This window comes from Bubalus bubalis, chromosome 8 (assembly GCF_019923935.1).
Source record: "Bubalus bubalis isolate 160015118507 breed Murrah chromosome 8, NDDB_SH_1, whole genome shotgun sequence".
Lineage (NCBI taxonomy): Eukaryota > Metazoa > Chordata > Mammalia > Artiodactyla > Bovidae > Bubalus > Bubalus bubalis.
Window position 1 is genome coordinate 68998246 of NC_059164.1, and position 21307 is coordinate 69019552.

Genomic DNA, 21307 nt, shown 5'->3' on the forward strand with positions numbered 1-21307 from the left:
GCTGCTGTATATATTGTGTACACATTTTTGGCTGAGCAGAAGTTTTTATTTAAACCCTTTTTATAAGAGTTTATAAAACCTTTCTTCCTAAGTTTCCTGGACAGCTGCTTAAAAATTTAGGTCTGGCCTAACAGTTCTCTAATGGGTAGGTTTTTTTCTTTCTTTCATTAGTAGAGAAATAAGGAATGTTGCTAAATTGAAATATAATTTTCTTATACTAATTGCTAAAAGCAAAGGACCACCATTTCTATGACTCTGCCCATATTGAAGGCTCTGTGGTGACACCCTGAAAGATTCACAATCTTCTGAAATAATTAGCAAATTAGCCATTTCCTTTTTTCCTGCTCTTGAGGGAAAAAAAAAAAAAAAAAGTTGAGTCTGATGATGTTTCCTGTTCCAGAGCCAAATGATGTGTGCTTGCAGACAGCACCCTCCCATCACACGGTGGCTCTGATGTTTGCATGTGTACCTGGCATTCCCTGGGAAGTGGGTTAAAACACACTCCTCTAGATTCAGGAGGCACAGAGAAGGGTTCGGGTATCTGTATTTTTATCAAGTCCCTGGAAGATTGTAATGTATTCCAAGATGAAGAACCAGGGTTTTGTCTTCTTGGATCACCCATGACTTCCTTCCTCCTCGGCAAGGTGGGGAACGAGGTGTGGGGCTGACACACCAGATGGGTTCTCCAGGGCTGAGCTAGTGGGCGATGGCTGTCACCCTGCAGGGGGTGCCAAAACCAGGGGAGAGGGCAAAACAGCTCAAGCTCACCAAGCTGAGAAGAAGTTGCTCAACCTGATGCTGGCACCAGTGAGGTCATGATTGCAAGCCAGGAACCCAGAGGGAAGCTGAGAAGCAAAACCGAGGGTCCAAGTGAGAGGCCAGGGCCACAGTGAAGGTCAAGTGTTGTCTTCTACCTGTCGCTAGGATAGTAGGTGGGGCAGCTACACCTTAAGCATCAGCATTGCCTGAAAATTGGAGCAGAATCAATCAATCTGTGATTTTTCAGGAAATATTAACTGAAAAACTGATCTTTAGTGGAGAGAGGAGCTGCCTGAACATAATTACTTGATCTGCTCTTGGGTTGGCCAGCTGCTTAAGAGATGGCCACTGTGTGGAGGCAAGACCTCGAGACCCTGAAAACAGAAGCTGAGGTTGGAATCCTGACTGCTGTCAGGATGCTGTAACCTTGTATAGGTCAAAATTATTTCCCCAGGGTCTGATTTCCTCTAATATTGATGGGAACAATACCTACCACACAGTTGTGAGAATGAATGGAAAAAGCCTAGCACAAAGTCAGCACTTGGTCAGTGTTGGTAAATTTGAGAGCAGATTCCTTGTGTTTTAGGTTTTTATACCTATGTGATTGATCATCAAGCAGAGTGCTTCACACATAGTATTCAAAAGATACCTGTTGAATGAGCAAATTCCAAAAATATTTTTGGAATTTGCTCATTCAACAGGTATCTTTTGAATACTAACTATGTGTGAAGCACTAGTCAAAGTGATGTGATACATTGTTAAACAGCAGGCTTATCCTGTTCCTGAATAGGAACTATTAACTCAGTCATGCTCAGCCACGGTGAGATTTAGATAAATAACAGTGATAAGGACAGAGAGACATTTAATGAACAAATGAATTATTAAATGAATGAATTGTTGAAACCTAACTACTATGTAGACATTGAATCACAGGCTGCAAAATACTCACATAAAAATGGAGGCAAGTATTTCTGTTTGCTATTAAAATTCAATCAAATGTTTCAACTATATCCAAATATCTGGATATCCAGGTTAGGTTTGCCAAATGACTGTTTCTTGACTGAATTTTTCATTTTAATTGAGTGTCCTTTGAGATGATGCAGATTGAGTCACTCTTGAGGACACAGTGAAGGAGAAATGTGAGGAGGTCTCATGCCATGGGTAGACTTGGAGTATCTCATGAGTTCGAGTTGCAAAGAGAATTTGAAGGTCACCATAGTCATTGCAGGTTCACAAGGAAGGAATCATTTCAGAGTTTCTATTTTTAGATTCCATCACAGTAAAATAGGGCTTTGAAGTTTTCCAAGACCTTTATCTCATAGTTTTTAATTAATGAGAATTGCATTATCACTGAAGTATATAATCTCAGAGCTATAAAGTTCAGCTGGTGGGCAATTATGTTTTAATCTGTTTAATGAAATTCCCTAATAAAATATCTGATCAATGAATGTTTGTACTGTGCGTGCTTCACACTAATACACGGTGACACAATGCCTAGTCAGAGGTGCGTGTGTGCTTACACACATCAATACTACTCAGGCTCGTCTGTCTTGTAGATTTATAACCTATTTGTTTTCAATGCTTTCCAAAATTTTTTTGAGCAAAATCCCTTGTCCAGTTTAAATTTCTGGTATTCAAACTTATATCTAGATGTTAGCAACCAAAGGGAAATTATCTTCCCACCACTACGTATTTTACATGCAGATTTTTATGGAGTCTCCCTAAACCAAGCATTATAATATATGGTGTGCCAATTTGTTGCTTTTTTTTTTAAATTATATTAACTACAGATTGTAAAATAAAAAGGGAGAGAAATTTTCACCCCAATCCATGAGTTGAATGTGGCAGGTCAAAAAGCCTAGGAGTTCTGCCAGCAACTCAGTGGAATCTGAACACTTCTCTCCTTAGGATACTACTGCTCTTCATGCAGTGTTTTTCTCTAGCCCTGGGAAGGGACAATTAAATAAATAACGAATAAACATGTCTCATTGAAGCGACTTTGACATTTCATCTAAGTTTACTTGTTAATTAAGATAAGACTGTTCTAGTCCCCCTGAAGGGTATTTTTTTTTCTTTTTTGAGAAACTAGACTGAAATATAGTATAAAAGTGTATGAACACTCTGTTAAATGCACAGATTTAACCCTGCTGTTTTGCTCCTAATCATTATTAATTGCCTCCAGTGGTGGACATTAATTTCCCTATTGCAGCAACATGCATCTTGAGCTTGGGCATATCCTAATACATCAAATGGGACAGGTGATATAATTCAGTTGGTCACAGCTGGAAAGGAGACAGCCACCCACATGCAGGCATTCTGTCAACCTTAGTTACATTGCAGACACCACCACAGCCTCTGAAACAACATCGTACATTTATCTCAGGGGATAAGTTTACAAGAAGTATGGCTGCTTGGCTCATCCTATTTAATCTGTTATTGTCTTAGCAACCGTAAGAATGAAACGGTTGAAACTCAAAACTCAGATTTTGTTTCTAGTCTTTGTTTTTTTTTTTTTTGTTTCTAGTCTTTGAAGGGGGACAAAACAGAGACATATGGTGGAACTCATGATTCAGATGAAGTGATAAGTACTTGGTTCAGTGTGGATTATATTTGAAGGTATATGTCACCGAAGGATTTAGAGTGAGCCACTAATAATGTTTACTGTGAGGTGACTTCAGAGTCCTGCTTTGCTCTGTGGAGATCTTGACAAGTTGTCCATAGTACCTTGTGTTTATATAAGACTGGCTCTTTGGAACAAAGTTATTAGCTTTGTGATCCTCAAAGATTAGCTCAAAGCTTCTTAGTAGTAACATGGAAAGCAGAGGTAGGGTGGTATTACGGTCAGTTTTATGGCTGAGAGAAATGAGGTGATGATGAGGTCTGTTGAGTTATGAGCCTACTTCAAAACTGTGACTAGGACTCAATGCCAAATTTTGGCTCATTTGCCCAGCTCTTCCTGGAGAGGTATTTCTTCTTCCTCTGTAGGATTCATTCTAGGTTAGAGAAATGCACATCAAAACCACTGTGAAATATCATTTCATATCCTTTAGGATGGCCACTGTCAAAGGAACAGAAAATATGTGTTGGCAGGGATGTGGAGTTGGAATACTTGAGCATTGCTGGTGGGAATGCAAAATGATACAGCCACTACAGAAAACAATACGGTAGTCTACCAAAATATTAAAAATAGAGCTGCTATATATCCAGCAATTCCACTTCAATTAATAGGTATATATCTGAAAGAATTTAGAACAGGATCTCTAAGAGATATCTACATATCCATCTTCATAGCAGCGTTATTCACAATAGCCAGGAGCCGAGAGCAACCAAATGTCCATCGATAGACAAATGAGCAAAGAAAATGTGGTAGATAAATACAATAGAATACTATGCAGCCTTTAAAAGGGAGGAAATCCTGTCACAGGCTACAACATGAATGAATCTTGAAGACATTATGCTAAGCAAAAGAAGCCAGCTACAAAAGGACAAATGCTGCACTATTCCCCTCATGTGAAGTATCTAGCGCAGTCAGTCATACAAACAGGAAGTACAGCAGGTGGGAGAGAGGGTGGCGATGGGGAAGAGGAATCAGTGTTCAGTGGGTATAACGTTTCAGTTTTGCAAGATGAAAACATTCAAAAGATGTGTGGCATGACTGAATCTTCTTACTACTAAACTGTGCGTTTGAAAGCAGTTAAGATGGTAAATTTAATGTTATACAGTTTTTTTTACCACAATACAAAATACACATAGACAGATATATAAATAAAAAGTCTAGAGAAATATCCCCACAATGTTTACAGTGTTAGAATTACAGGGAATATTTTGTAATTTTTTTGTTCTCATATACTTATATTTGTAATTTTTCTATATAATGATATATATTGAAATTCTATCCAGATATTAGCTTATCATAGTGACTACATCTTCTAAAAATAGCCCCAGGCCCACAGGTGTCTTGTCTGAGGACACAGAGTGATAGTCACTTAGTCATGGCCAACTCTTCGTAATCCCGTGGACTGTAGCCCATCAGGCTCCTCTGTCCATGGAATTCTCCAAGCAAGAATTTTGGAGTGGGTAGCCATTCCCTTCTCCAGAAGATCTTCCTGACCCAGGGATCCAACCTGAGTCTCCTGCATTGCAGGCAGATTCTTTACCATCTGAGCCACCAGGGGAGCCCGAGGACACAGAGAGTCAGCAGCAAACCAGGAGGCGTGTTGAGTCATTTTCTCACCCAGAAGGACAAGCAAGCACACAAGTGCTCCTGTCTGGCTCCACGTTTCATGAATATAGATTATTCCATAGCAGGATCACTAGGCCTTCTCTACCAAGGCATCCTTGGGGTTTTCTTTTCCACCACCCAGCTCCCTACCTGTCCAGAGTTGGTTCAAGTAAAACCTTTCAGTGGAATGCCACAGCACTTCCTCTTACCTTTCTTTTTGTATTTACCATATCCTGCCTTGTTGATAGCTCTTTATGGACCTGTTTTCTCTTTCTCATTAGATGATAAACACTTTGAGGGTAAAAGATCCATGTTTGCTGCGTTTATGTATCTCCAAAAACACAGTGTCTACTCACAGCAACCCCTGGAGGGATACCTGTTAAATGAATGACAATGAATGAAGAAATGAGTGAGTGAATGAATAAAAGACATGACCATTGAACTCTCAATGAACAAATCAGCAAATCAAGTCAGCCAGGACATGGAGCAGCAAGCTTTATCCTCAAAACTTCTTTTTGATCAAGGAAATTTTGCTCCTTGCACTTAGTAAGAATTATAAGAAGAAGAATTATAATAATTATAACTATGACATCTCAGCTCCATATTTTAAATAATAGGAATCAGTTTTTACCTCAATAAAGGCAAATTTTCATTACTTAAATTTACTTTAGCAGGGATCTCAGATGTTTTATACCAAGACAGGAGACATGTTTTATGAAAATGGTTCTGTTCTGTCGTATGTCTCCAAACTAGTCCCTTGGAGCAGAGTTATAGGCAGGTCCTCTTTTGTGTATTAGGGATGCCTCTTTGTGTAAACAGATTTTTCATAAATCGAAGTATATTCTGGACATCATGGGGGCCCTGCTGTTTCAATGGAACTTTTCAGAAGGGTTCTGTAAAACAAGCTTCACAGGGCTTTCCTGGTGGCTCAGATGGTAAAGAATCTGCCTGCAATACAAGAGACCCAGGTCTGGGTTGGGAAGATCTCCTGGAGAGGAGAATGTCTACCCACTCCAGTATTCTTGCTTGGAGAATCCCATGGACAGAGGAGCCTGGTGGGCTACCCCAGAGGAGTCCATGGGGTCACAAAGAGTTGGACATCACTGAGTGACTAACACTAAAGCAAGCAGTCAGTCATCATTTGTGAACTTGGATGTATCAGATTTTCTAAAAGTGCAGCACAAGGTATTATCTACCAGCTTTGTCATGTTAAAAAAAAAAGTTAGGAAAATACATTCATGCCCTCTGCATGCAGGCGTGTATGAGTCTAACTACCACAAAGAATCAAAGAACTTGCAGTGACTGTCACTCTTCTCTTGCTTTCATCTCCCCTGCCTTTCCAGAGGAGGGTCTTACAGGATTCACATATAAGCACCACTTTCTTCCAGGCCTTCCATCACAGCTGTTTATTTTCCTCTTTTTCTGTTTTCTCTTGGAGGAATCCACGCTCCCCTGAAAAGCCAGCCTCAAATGCCGTTGTCAACTTTAACTTGAGGGACTGACTGGGTTTTCCGATAGTGCCTCCCTGCAACGTTCACGGTCCCTTACCTGCCTGCGAGGAGGTCTGACCACAGTGCTCAGACTGCTCTCCTCTCACATGGAGGGGAGATGCACAGCCCGGCAGATGAAGGGCTTCAGACAGCAGATAGGCTGTGTGGCGCCAGCACCGCCTCAGACCTGGAGCTCCTCTGGGGTTGCTGTCAGGGACTCACGCGTGACATTTTTGTTATCTAGGCAGAAAGCGTGTTTGGGTTAAACTGCCAGTGCCACCATGTCACCGAGTTCTCTGCTGAGCCCGAGACAGGCCTTCCCTATCAGTGATGGCTACAGCGGGCCAGATCAGCTGTCTCTCCAAGCAGCCTGCTTTCTGCAGCCGTGGTTTTCATAGGGCGTTACAGGAGGCCACCAGAACCTGGATTAGCATTCTCTCTGAGCCTGCAAGGAACAAAGACTGCTCTGAAAGATGCACATTGAGGAAAAGGCACGACAAGACACCCTGTGACTTCAGAGAGGCCTTTTGCAACCACATACAGTGGTGCTGTTAATTAAAAGAGTTAAACTTGGAAACCAGACTTTGATGCAATATGTTGTTTCCATTCTTGGAAATACAGTCACGAGAAGCTAATAAATAATCCATGAATGCTAATCTTTTTAAGTCATTTCAAAGGGATGAAGTCAGCCTGGATAATTGTAAATGCGATGGCTCAAGCCCAACTCCATTAAAATGGAAAGGTGTGAACTGATTAGACACTCAGCTGCTTTTGATAGAAGTCTTAAATTCAAATGCCACATCATTTGTTTTTAGCAAATGGAGTAATTACAATAATATTTTCTTCATTTTTAAGGTCAGATCTCTTAAAGTCTATATGCCTGTGCCTTATTTAAATGCAGCCAGAATCATTTTCCTTGCATTTGTTAATTAAAGTGTATGCACCTTAAAGGTAACATCCACTCATTTAATCTGGAGGGGAAATAAATAAATATTCCAGGTGTCTAGCTCCAAGGTTGGAGGGGGGAGCTGTAATGTTATTTCATTTCAGATATTATTAGTGAAATGGAAATTAACCTGATTTTCCACCCTGGTAACTCTATTCTTGCTGAGAAAGATAGCTTTTGTTTAAAGCAAAGGCATTTTCCTACTGCTGTAGCTTTTCAAACCTATTGTGATCTAAACATTTTTTTTTTATTTGATAAAAGATTCCTGGTGGCTCAGATGGTAAAGAACCCCCCTGTAATTCAGGAGACCCAGGTTCAATCCCTGGGTTGGGAATATCCCCTAGAGAAGGGTATGGCAACCCACTCCAGTATTCCAGCCTGGAGAATTCCTTGGACAGAGGAGACTGGTGGGCTACAGTCCATGGGGTCCAAGGAGTTGGACACAACTGAACGACTAACACTTTCACTTTCAAAGGATTTATGCAGTGGTAAAGTCAAAGACTTTTTAATATTCTTATAGCATTAGTGCCCAACGCAAATTTTGTAAATACTTACCTCTTCTGGGAAATGCAGTATGTTAACAAATATGTATTTTTCTAAAGTGAAAGTGAAATCGCTCAGTCGTGTCCAACTCTTTGAGACCCCATGGACTGTAGCCTACCAGGCTCCTCTGTCCATGGAATTTTCCAGGAAAGAGTACTGGATTTTGATAAATACCTGACAAGCTTCTTATAAGGAAAAAAAAACTAAACAAGATTTTACTGTTTCAAGTGAATCTGGCTTTTTAAATGAGTCCCCCAAACCCACAAAAGATAAAACTGATCTCTGCTTACTATAAATTAAAGGGTTTCCTTTGCCTCCTTCCTCCTGGCTGTGGAGGAGTTAAGCTCCGGAAGTCAGTCACTGTACAGAAGTGATGGAACCGGAAGCAATCAATTTGCTGAGGTCAGGCAAGTCTGGTTATAACCGGGTCCAGAAATCTCCAGATGCACCCCTCCTCTGTGCTGTCAAAACACTTAAATTTCCTGTCAGCAAGAGATTGGCCAGTCTATTTTCAGGATTGCAGCAAAACAAAAGGGTAAATAAAAGGATTCAACAAAACCAGGTAATACTGACCAGATAAGGAATCATCAATTCAACTGAGTTGATCCCTGGGCAGAGTTGTAACCAGGTCTAGTAGGATTACTGGAGAACTCCTCCCAAAATATATATCTGCAGAGGTTCTGATTTCAGGGTCCACGGGACCCAGGTATTTGTCTTCTGGTGATTATTGTGTGCTACCCTTCGGAGGGATCACTCACTTTTTTTCCCATCTGTTTATGTATTAGAAAGAAAAGGTGGGGCTGAGGAAGAGGGTGAAGAATAGACTTGGAAGTATTTAACCCAGGCTAAAGAAAGCTGGGAAGGGGCAGCACTCTGATACACACTGTCCCTGACCCCAAGAGTGTGTCTGTGTTTCAGTCTTCCCTGTCATGGCTACGGAACCATGGACCCACAACTTATCCTCTCCAAGATTCAGCTTTTTCATCCGTTAAACAGGACAACCTCCTTTATTAAATTTAGGAGAAATAAATGAATTAATGAATGTAAAACAAAGGCAATTAACAATGCTTAGTACATAGTTAAGTGTGAAGCCATTATTATTTATGGATTTGTAGACCTAAAAAAATGGTCCACAGGACTGGAAAGGATTTTAAAGGTGCTCAAATCCAGTCCTCCCTTCAGCATCTCACGCACATCCCACTGGAAACTTGACTGTGTTGGTTTATGGATTATGAAAGACATGTTTAGATAGGAGTGAGAAAACTAGTTGGAGGGGAAGGTTTGGAGACAATCTTGGCAAAGAATTTTGAATGTCAGTATAATCAACAAGGGAATTGGTTAAGGCAGTTTCCTTCATGGGTGTTAAATCTTCCAAGCATCAGTTTAAGACCTGACCTGACTGCTGGGCTTAGAATACATGGAAAAGTAGTACAGAACAAGGGTGTGAGGTCAGGTGGCCTTGACCTTGCCGGGGTGGTGGTGGGGGGATCGTGGCAGTGGGACTAGAAGGAAAAAGTGAGGTGTGAGGGTGACTCTGAAGGTTAGAGAATAGTTGCTGGGCTGGAGGCTGGGACAGAAGGTGAGACTGAGGGTTCTATGTTTTGAGTCCAAAGAGAATTTTGTGCAGACCCTGGTTATGAAAATTTCTGCTGGATTTTTAAGGTTGTGCTGTCTTTTAGCTTTGTAATAATTTGATTGTATTCATCTGTGTTCCTTGGGCAGGATATTTATTACCTGCTGGTAGACTCACATAACTGAATTCTGCATGCAAGGGAGTATAATAAAAAGCAGGTGATATTTATTGAACACTCACTGTGTGTATGGCAGGTACTAAATTAATTTCCTTAGTCCTCACAACAACCCTGAGAGGTAGATACTATCCTATTCCTCATTCACAGAAGGGGAAACTAAGGCACTGAGAGGTCAAGTGACTTTTCGAAAGCTGGGGATTTGAGCCCAGGCAGCTGGCCCCAGAGTGTTGGCCCTTGACCCCTGGGAAGGGATGAACACTACCCAATTTCCCAAGGTCACAGCTGAATGGTGATCACACTGGGATTCAAACCCAGGTCGGATATCAAAGACCAGGCTCTTTCCTTCATTCCTCAGATGACCCCAAAGATGACATTAGCAATTCAAAAACCAAGTTCGACCAACTGAAGGTAAAAGTTGTTTGGGGTTCAGAGAAGCAATTTTTCAGTGAACCAGGGTGACATTAAACAGAGTTTTCCTAGAACACAAAATGTGTATGAAAGAAAGCACTTTCAAAAAATTTTTTCTTAGATTTTCTTTGCACATTAAGTTGATAATTGCACATACATAGAAAAAGAAGAGCAGTGATAAACACCGAACCATTCATTATCTTGCAGGGAGATTGAGTAGGGTAGGTAGGAATGAGAGCCTTTTGGAGTTTGGATCATGAAAAAGGGAATTTCTCATATTTTATCCTATGTCCCTTCTGTAGCATTTGAATCTTTTATAATGCTATTATAGTTATGAATCAATTTTCAAATTTGAAAATGAATTAAAAATATATAGAAACAGAAACTTCAGGTTTTTAGGCAGAAATAAGGAAATCCTAATTACCCAATAATATAAACACATTTTTACAATTAGTATTCTGAGGGCAAGTAAATAATTTCAATGTAACTAAATATTGTATCTATATCTCTGTGTGTGTGTCCACAGATAGACACAGAGAGGGTGTCTTACCAGGATGACAGGACATGGCTGTGAACAGCAGGGCAACTAAATACCCCTCACTTTTCTGATGGAAAAGTGTCACAAAAGCTTCATAGATTCTAGGAAACGAATCTGCAAAATGTTATTCTACGGCAACTTACAGTTAAGTACCCAATGTCTGGTGCTGGGTTTCTCTTGGCTGCACCTCCTCCCGCAACTTCACACCTTTAGTTAAGAGGGCTTTCCTGAAGTGCCCAGGAATGACAGAACTTCCAAATGGAACTCACTCGTAATATATTGTTCTTCTCACATCAGTTTGCAAGAAAGGGAGCAGAGTGAAGTGACACACATCCTGTTTGCCTGAGGCAGTCCGGTTGACCCCTTCTGTTCTATCAATTATTAATACCCCTCCCCCCATACACACGTACCCAATATCTGATTTTGGATGATCAGACTCATGGTCACTGTTAGTAGAGCAAAGCCTGTATCCAAAGGAGAGAGAGGCCCTTTCGTCCTTGTACACAAGCAGTCATGGGCCCTTCCCAGCCTCACTGTCCACACAATCACAGAAATGTCTCAGCCCTCTTATTTCTAGCCGAGTCTCAGTCTGTCCTCTCCCATCTTTTCCATCCTCCTTTCCACTTTCTTCACCTAAAGTTTCCCAGAATTTCACCTCTCCCCACTGACCTGCTCAAGTTCAAGGAAGCTTCACAAGGTAGTTCCAGCTTTAGATGAGTTTCTGGATGTAGTGGAGCAGAGAAAGTGAGGTCTGCAGGAACACCATAGCAATGCCTGCCCCGTTTAGTTACTTTGGAACGAAGCCAGGGGTAGGGAGAAGACATTCGACCACCTTTGACACCAACACATAATGCAAATAAGTAGTTGGAAGCTTGAAATCTGATTCAAGAAAAGAAAACACATACATAGGCCTCTCTCTCTTACACACACACACACACACACACACACACACAGGAAAACATGCTTCTAGAATGATAAGTGCTTAAGAAAAATAAAAAGAGAATGGGCACCACTCTTGGGTTTCTCTGAGAGGCAGTATCTGCCGTGGGTAAGACCTCCAGTCCTGGATTCAATCATATCTTAGTTTATAATCCAGCTCAGCCACTTCCTAACTATATTAGGCTGTTTTATTATCTGTACAATGGGAATAATAAAAGCATCAAAGCATTGTTTTGAAATTTAGAAGATTAATGTGATCGTGGGGGTAAAGTAACCACAATAATGATTTAATAAATGTTAGCTCGTATTGCTGCTATTATAGATATACTACTGACAATGTCATGATAAAGGGACACTGTGACCTTAACTAAATATGTTACTGGAGCATAGCACACACTGCATAAATGTTAACTGTTATTATTATTACAATTGTTAGCTCAGCCTGTGTAACAATTTATCACTACAATGGCAAGAAACTGCTGGTGTGGTTCTTGACAGTGGGTTTGCCATCCTTTGCTCCCTCCTTGGTTCTCTCTCATCTGGGGTAGGGGCTGCTGAACACCAGGGTTATGTCAAATCGGGTATTCCCAGCGAAGTCCCCAGCGCCCCCATCCCAGCTGCAAATACACAAGAGGCCCTGCCATCAATGCCTTCACTACAATTCTCCTGGCCCAGCAGGCAGCATTTTCCAATATGAATTCGGGAGCGTTTCTGATCTAAAATAAGAGGCAAGGAAGGTCGTGGGGTAATTTAACACTAAGGAAGTTTTCCCTACTGGCCATTTTTATAGCACTGTACTTAAGGAGGGCTCTTTCTGATGGCACTTATCCTGTTTTTGTGTCAGTTTGGTGGCACAGACAGTAGCGTTTTCCTATTGAAAAATGAAAGCTCTAAAATTAGATGGTGGCCGTAAATTTTAAATGGGAGCCCTGCACTGTTTACACTCTCACTTGACCTCCTGTCCTCCACTCAGCTGGGATGGCACGGAGCTGCTGGCTTGATTTGCGGTCAGTTCTACTCGCTGAGAGGAGAAGGCAATGGCACCCCACTCCAGTACTCTTGCCTGGAAAATCCCATGGATGGAGGAGCCTGGTAGGCTGTAGTCCATGAGGTCGTGAAGAGTCGGACATGACTGAGCGACTTCCCTTTCCCTACTTGCTGAGAAAGTGAAAGTGAAGTCTCTCAGTCATGTCCGACTCTTTGCGACCCCATAAACTGTAGCCTACCAGGCTTCTCCATCCATGGGATTTTCCAGGCAAGACTACTGGAGTGGGTTGCCGTTTCTTTCTCCAGGAGATCTTCCTGACCCAGGGATTGAACCTGGGTCTCCCACATTGTAGGAGACAATGGTGGCTTTACCGTCTGAGCCACCAGGGAAGTCCTTAGCTGCTGCCAATGGTCTGAATGTTGGGCAGGGTGGGACCCCAGGGCCCTCTGTTGGCATCACATCCAGCTGCATCCACCATCATGGAAAAGCCCCTCTCGCTTGGACTCCTTAGACCCCAGCTGCCAAGGGTCAAGTCCAGCTCTCCACTTTCCAGCTGTGTAACCCTGGGCAATGGCTTGACCTCTGTGAGCCCCTGTTCCTCACCTGTAAGGTGAGAATAACAATGAGACACGTCTCCCACGGTGGTGGGGGTGAAATGAGATGGTGTTCAAGAAAGCTCTGGGCATCTACAGCAATTCCTCTCCAGCACCCACTTTATCACTGAGCAAACCAGCATTTCCAGTCTGCTGGAATTTCCTGAGCACCTGTTCTGTGTCACCTCCATGCCAGGTGCTTACTGGTACCCTCTTGTTGAAGCTCAACCACCCTGAAGGGCAGCCCAGGTCATCCCATGTATATGCGAGGGAATGAGGTCCAGGGGCAAAGTTCCTCACCTCTGGACCACAGGGGATGAGACTGCAACTCCAACTCTGTGTATTTCACAGTCTTACACTCCCAGCCACAATGCAGAGGCCTCATCAATAACACATCTCTGATGGGGATCCAGGCCTGTAGATGGTGACCTTGGCTTGGCTGGGGGTCCTTTCCCACGAGTAGCCCCACAGAGTCTGCCCTGGGCTTTGTGGTTACCCAGAGCCATTTGTTAGGCAGGACGTGAGGTGTGGGGAGCTTGCTTACTAGCCTGGCTTATCTTCTTAGGGGCAGGGCCTTCCTGGCTCAGGCTCTGTGGGTTCATGACTTGGCACCATTCCTGTGACCACAGTGAAACCACCAGCTTTGCTGAGGAGCCATGCAGGCCAGGAGCCTGAGAGGAAGCAGGGTGGGGCCTGGGCTTAGGTTTCAAAGGCTGCAGATGAAGGGGTGGGCTCCCACCTGGGAGCCCAGGTCATTCCGAGTACATGGAGGTCCAGGGGTAAAGTTCCCTGCCTCTGGACCACAGGGGATGAGAATGCAACTCCAACTCTGTGTATTTCACAGTCTGACATTCCCAGCCACAATGCCACAAGGCCTCATCAATAACACATCTCTGATGGGGCTCCAGGCTTGTAGACGGTGACTGTGGCTTGGCTAGGGGTCTTTCCCATGAGCAGCCCCACAGAGTCTGCGTGGGTGGTGCTTCCCACCTGGTTCTCTCTCAGAAAAGTGGTCATCTCTTTATGCTTTTGGTCCTCCCAATATTTCAAGGACTAAAAACTAATTGAAAATGATTTTTCCCTCTTTCGTACCTACTTTCACTCTTTACTGGAAATGGCAGCTGTAGAGACAGTCCTCCAATTGCTGTTTTCCACCTGTAAAGGTCAGCTGCTGGTGGCCCACCTAGCAACCACAGCCCCTCCCCCTGCCCCCACCCATCTTCTTTCCCACATCCGTATTTTCCTCTGAGGAGTCACTGCTTCTCTTCTGTCAGCCCTTGAGCTGCCAATAGCACCCCTCTCCTCTCCAGGCTCAAGGGTACAGCATATGACTCAGCCCTAGGCAATTAGAGCGTTACATTCCACTGACCACAGGATTGGTCCAGGACTAGACACTACCCCACCGAAATGGAGATACCTTTGCCAAGACTTCTCAAAAATCATTTTGAATTGCTTACCATCAACAGAGGAAACAAAGAAACTTTTCATCCACTTCTGCATGCCTCCTGACTGACTACTGGGTATCCCTGAAGGTGTGTGCTAGGTCGCTTCAGTTGTGTCTGACTCTGTGTGACCCCATGGACTCTAGCCCACCAGGCTCCTCTGTCCATGAAATTCTCCAGGCAAGAATACTGAAGTGAGTTGCCATTCCCTTCACCAGGGGATCGTCCCGACCTAGGGATTGAACTCAGGTTTCCTACATTGCAGGCATATTCTTTACCATCTGAACCACCAGGGAAGTTGCATGGCTCCATTTTGAGAAGCAAGGTCTTGCAGACAAATACCAAACTCCTATGTATTCTGTATAAAGATCTTTGCAATTTAACACAAACTCATCTTTTCAGCCCCATCTCTTGCCATCCTGAATTTCTGACCATTTCTGGAAAAAGCTTTGCTCTTTCATTCCTCTGGATCTTGATGTAAACTGTTCCTCTTGCCTAGAGTGCATTGCCCCCTTCTATGCCTAGAAAATTCTACCTATGCTGCTATCTAGATTCACATCAAATGTTGTCTCCTCAGGACTCTTTTTCACTTTCCAGATTTTTGGCTGCTTTCTTCTCAGCTAGACACATATCTTAATTTGGGTTTATCTGATTCTCTCTTCCTTCCTAGGCTATAAGTACCACTAAGTACCTCAGTAAATGCAGAGTTAACACAGGGCCTGAATAAAGGTTTACTGGATGGATGGATGGATGGATGGATAGAGAGACAGATGGAGAGACGGACCACTGTACTTAGAAAAACCAGCTCCTATACCTGCCACAGTCCAGCTGGAATCACTTTCATGTCACAGTAACGGTAAATAACATATAATCTGGTTCGTACACAGGCATAATTCTATTTATTAATTGCCATTTTCATAACAATTCATTTCACTGTCCATGCTGGTTACACTTTTGCATGTTCAATAAGGACAGGAAAACAGGGCCAGCTGCTCTTTTCCCTTAGTCCACCTGCTTCCTGGCTGCAGCCAGGGCGGAAGCCACCCTTAGTGCTCTGACAGAGACTGGCTGCTTGCCCACAAGCTCCGTGTCCTCTCCTCTTGGGTACATAGCTCAGTTTTCTTTCCCAGCCTCTTTTGAAGTTAGGTGTGGCCATGTGACAGAATTTCAGCCAGTGGAACATGCATGAAAGATACCATAGATATCATAGATACCATTTCTAAGGCTGGTCTGTGAAGACTACTCACGTGAGATTCTGTGTGCACTTCCCCCACCTCTTGGTTGGAGGTGAGGGGCTCTGAAGTCCCTAAGGGGTAACAGCAATTCAATACAGAGGGATCCTGGATTCTTGACTCATCACGTGAGCTGCTGCAAATATTAATGTCCACATTGGACTGGGTTGTGAATAAGAAATGTCATTTTATACTCTTAAGCCCAATAATGTGCAGGAGCTGGCTTATTCTGACTTGTGAAAACCAACTACAAAATTTGGAGGAATATTGTAAGTCAGCTGTTAAATACAGTCATTACAAAGAGTTAAGTTTTATAAACTAACAATTAAATTTTATAAATTACATTTATAAAAGGTAATAATACTCAAAACCTATTCCAATGAATTTTAGTGTATTTATTTTTTTCTATTCTTGAGGTTATTTTTGTGGAAACACTGTGTAATGAGAGTGTTACAAATACCTCTTTCCAACTCTTCATTTAATACACATTGCATCTTGAGATCAGTCACAGCAGCAGAATTTACACTATTGTTCTTTAGTTGCTAACTTGGGTCGAACTGTTTGCAACCCCATGGACTGTAGCCCACCAGGCTCCTCTGTCCATGGGATTTCCCAGGCAAGAACACTGGAGTGGTTTGCCATTTCCTTCTCCAGGGGATCTTCCCCACCCAGGGATGGAACCTGCATCTCCCACATTGGCAGGGGGATTATTCATTGCTGAGCCACCAGGGTAGTCCCTAGAAATTGGCAATTACTACAAACTGGGCTTTCCATCCACCACTGGGGATGGAAAAGGTTAAAATATTTGCCAGCACACCACTCTAAGGCTCATCTGTTACAGGAGCAAATACTTCCCTAACACATTGACTTTCTCCTATAGGAAAAGACAGCCTAACAGATTAAATGCATGTTTGCTAAATGCAGTTCAGCATAAAGGAGAAGCAGCTGCAGAGCCCACGGCAGCAGCCCAGAGCCATGACACATGAAGAGTCACACCAACGCTCAACTTGCTCAAGCTGAGTGTCAGTGCATTGCGTATGTGAGCACGCTAATCTTTAGAGCATGAGAGTGTGATGACATAGGCCCAGCAGTTGTCACTGCCTGCTTCCACATTTATTGGGTGACGAGTGTAAATAAGAGGGAATGGAAACAGGGATGCTGAGTCTCAACCCATAGCTCTTGCCTGAGAATACAAAAGGGAAGATGCTCTGTGTTCCTGCCCACATTGTTTGAGGAAGAAAATTTCTCCATGTTTTAACTCTCAGCAAAAGCCTCTGTTTTGGCACCAGTGTCTGGAATGAACCCACGCCGAGCAGAGAAGCTGAGAGGGTGGGAAGTCTGTGGCCAAAGCTGATCATGGATCACAGGTGTGAGGATAGCAGGCTTTGGGCCAGAGCTGGAGCGACAGTGTTTGAATTCACCAGGTTTGCACATGGCAAATGATGGAAATAATTATCCTTTGTGGAAGCCATAATATTTCACTTAGAGGAAGGCAGGCAGATCCTTGGGCAGCATGGCCCTCCTCCGCAGGATATAAACTGCTGAAGTAGACCCCAGAGTGCAGGGCCATTTGCGAGAGACATCACGCAATTCACAGGACATTTCAGTGCAGACACTGAATGAACTAATTCTGCTAATAGAGTATTTGATTTAATGGCACATTAAAGGGGAAAGGGGAGCGCGGAACACATTCTTCAGCTCAGCAGCTGATGGGTTACTGTAGATATCCTAAATGAAGGAGCCAAATTTTCCTCTGCCTGCACCAGAGCAAGAGGGTAGCAGGAACAGACATGGTCATTTTGTGGGCTGAGTTTTGGTTCAGGAGCTCGGAACAGAAATCGTCAGGTTAATGCAGTGCTTCTGCACAGAGGTTATAATGACTGGCTGGAAAAACTGACGCACACAATGGCAATGAGTGTCTTTCCCTTTTTGTTAAAAACCAAAGGTTGCCAGAGCAGAATAAAATAGAACTAGGGGTCACTTGGCGGATCATCACATTTCCTTTCTCAGTCATTTGTTTTTAGTCTTTTGCCCTTTGGTTCCTTCTGTCATTTTTGAGTGCTTTCAATGTGCCAGGCTCTTTACATGGATTCATGGGTATTTACACGTATGGGCTTCCCAGGGGGCACTAGTGGTAAAGAACTCGCCTGCCAATGCAGGAGATGTAAGAGACCTGGGTTCAATTCCTGGGTCAGGAAGATCCCCTGGAGGAGGGCATGGCAACGCACTGCAGTATTCTTGCCTGGAGAATCCCAGGGACAGAGGAGCCTGGCAGGCTCTAGTCATCGTGTAACCCCTGGAAGGAGATGCTATTTTCATCCTACTTTACAGATGCATAATCTGGGGTACAGAGAGGCTAAGTAAATTTCTCAAGGTCACCCAACTAATTGGGGCCAGATCTGGGATTTAAATCCAACTCTCTGACTTAGAAGCTGGGTTCTTAACCTGACAAAATACTATCCTTTCAGCTGGAAGGTGGGGCACAGCAGGACTCAGCAAATGTCACCACCCAGAAAAGCCCATAAGAAGTGATTGGTTCAGAGAATCAAGCAATAGTATATATATCTCCAAAGATATGTATTTGGAGCAAACCTTTACTTTTTCCATTTCAGATTCAATTTTTCCATTTTTAAACAGTCCTTCCCTAAAACAATCCAGTTGGAGTTTTATGGTAATTATTTTTTTTCAAGAACACTTCACTTTCCATCTTTTTCTTCAAGATTCATATGTAAACACTAATTGGAAAAGGTGGCACATTTTAATGGTTTTGGTTTGCTCGATCTCTAATTATTTAGAGCCCCCTCCTATTTATTTTTTCATTCAGCTGCAGTGGCCCCTTTCTGAAATAGCAATCTGATCAGATCAGTCCCTTCGATGGGTTTTCCTGTAAAACGTGGGCTGACTTTCCCAGTGTGGTGCACTCACCGCAGAGCTCCGTTCACCTCTCCTCCCACCTGCCCTCCCTCTCCTCTCACTTGTATCTTAGACATTGATCACAGCAAGCTCCTGGGAGAGTCTCTCTGCCTGCTCCTTTCTTTGAGTAGATGACGCACAATTCTTGCTTCTTTGAAAGCAGCTCTGTGTCATCTCCTCCAAAAGTCCCCAAGGACTTCATCTCCATGCTCTACCTGCATTTGAGGTTGCTTCTCTCTGTCCCCATTTACAGACATCTGGGTTTACATCTTTCATGGCCCTTGACCCATTTCATCACCATTACAATATCCTCCAAGCCTGACACAGTCAGGCTTGCATGAGAAGTCAACCTCGCGTGATAAGATCACCCAGAAACTCTGATTTAACCGGTCAGAGGTGGACCAGGGTTGAGAATCTCTGGCCTCTTTAAGGTTTGCTGACTAAGTGCATGGATGAAGGAATGAAAGAACGCACTGAGGCACAGGGCCAGAGATTCTGACTCGCTTCCACCAGCCCTGGAGACCATGACTCACTCTGCCCTAAAGTACTTAGAATTTGTCTAAGGAGGCTTCCTGGTCATGCATTAGGTTGGGGACTATTAATCCAGACCCCAAAAGTTCATAAACTCCTTGTTTGACTTCAAAAACATGAACAGACTTCCACTTGTCCCAGTGCACAAATTGGGAAAGATGATTCCTCCCACAAAAAGCAACCTTTTTGTGAAGCTGATGGCACCCCTTTCTACCTTGATCAGCTGGGACGAAAGTTCAGGTTCTCTACCAACTAAGAATCCCAGAACCCTTGGTGGTTGGAATGGGTAACAGCACTGCCCAATGACCACTGATAACACCCTCATGTGCCAGAGGAGGAGGTGTAACCCTCATCCTGACTCGGGATACACCTCCTGCAGAAGTGTCCTGACAGCCCACCCCTGAAGTCACCGCAGTGCAAATCCCCCACCATCATGGCTGTCCCACCATCATGGCCATCCTAGAGGACAGTTCATGGAACAAAACAACCTCATTCTGCTACTGCTGAGACCTGCAGGCATGAAGAGACCTGCTGCTAAACCTGCACCCCTTTGTCCTCATTCTGAGCAGAAAAAAAGCCCAAAGTCGTAGAGATTTTAGCTCGCAGAGTCCGATCTCACAGGCTGGAAAATCACTGGAGATCTTTTACATTTGAAAAATCGCAGATGCATGCTCTGCCTTCCAGCACCAGGCAGGAGAAATGAGACAAACAAGCTTTGAAAATAAATCTGACTCTCCCGTGGCTCCCGATAGCCGACAAGTGTTCGTCCATCTGCCGCGAGCACTCACACTGTGAATTCATTGATTTGATAATACTCTAGCATAATTGATTGAGGAGACCAGCTTCTTGACTCGCCTCCATGTTTACTGTCTGATATCTTCCAACACCACTCTCTCCTCTTTATCTGTGGTGAGGAAGGAGACACCAAGGGTTTTTCTGGCACTTTCTGATGGGATGACACTGACACTATGGGCTGTCCTGAGACGGTGTGCTTTTTGAATTCTGGAGTGGCAGGAATTGTTAGTTGAGTGCTTCTGTCCACTGACAAATCTTACTCATCTTCACAATACTGCCTGCATCCACTCTACCCTGGCTGTCCATTTGTATTTATAGGTAATGAAAAATAGCTAGAGGTCTGTTGCTACACCTGAAGCCTCACCCTAGTAAGAGGGACATAGCAGCAACCACGGGCTGACACAGAACAATGATAACCACAGAACTGTCACATGAGCTATTAGCTTAGGGAATAATACTGATCTTTCCACTCTGAGCAACCACAACAACCCATCCGCCTCTGTGCAATAGTGACATTCAGATGTCACCACCATTTCATTAAATGCAGTCAAAACAGCTGTGAGGATTGCTGTTTTATTTTATAGCACAAAGTCATCATAACTTACTTGGCAAAGCAGCTAGCAGAATGCAAGTGCAGCTGAGATGGAAAAGCCGACTGCAAAAGGATGAACTTGAAAGGGGGGACAACCGGGGAAGGGGCTGGTAGAATCTTGAGCTAGCTAGGACCCCTGTGCTCACTGCAAATTATGTCATATGGTTATTTACAAAGATATGGCTATTTTCAAAGATATAAAGAAAGCTGAGCATCGAAGAATTGATGCTTTTGAACTGTGGTGTTGGAGAAGACTCTTGAGAGTCTCTTGGACTGCGAGGAGATCCAACCAGTCCATCCTAAAGGAAATCAGTCCTGAATATTCACTGGAAGGACTGATGCTGAAGTTGAAGCTCCAACACTTTGGCTACCTGATGCAAAGAACTGACTTGTTGGAAAAGACCCTGATGCTGGGAAAGATCGAAGGCAGGAGGAGAAGGGGGTGACAGAGGACAAGATGGTTGGATGGCATCACTGACTCGATAGACATGAGTTTGAGTAAACTCCGAGAGTTGGTGATAGACAGAGAAGCCTGGCTTGCTGCAGTCCATGGGATCGCAAAGAGTCTGACAAAACTGAGTGACTGAACTAAACTGAACCACAGGACAAGTTGAGCTTGACATCT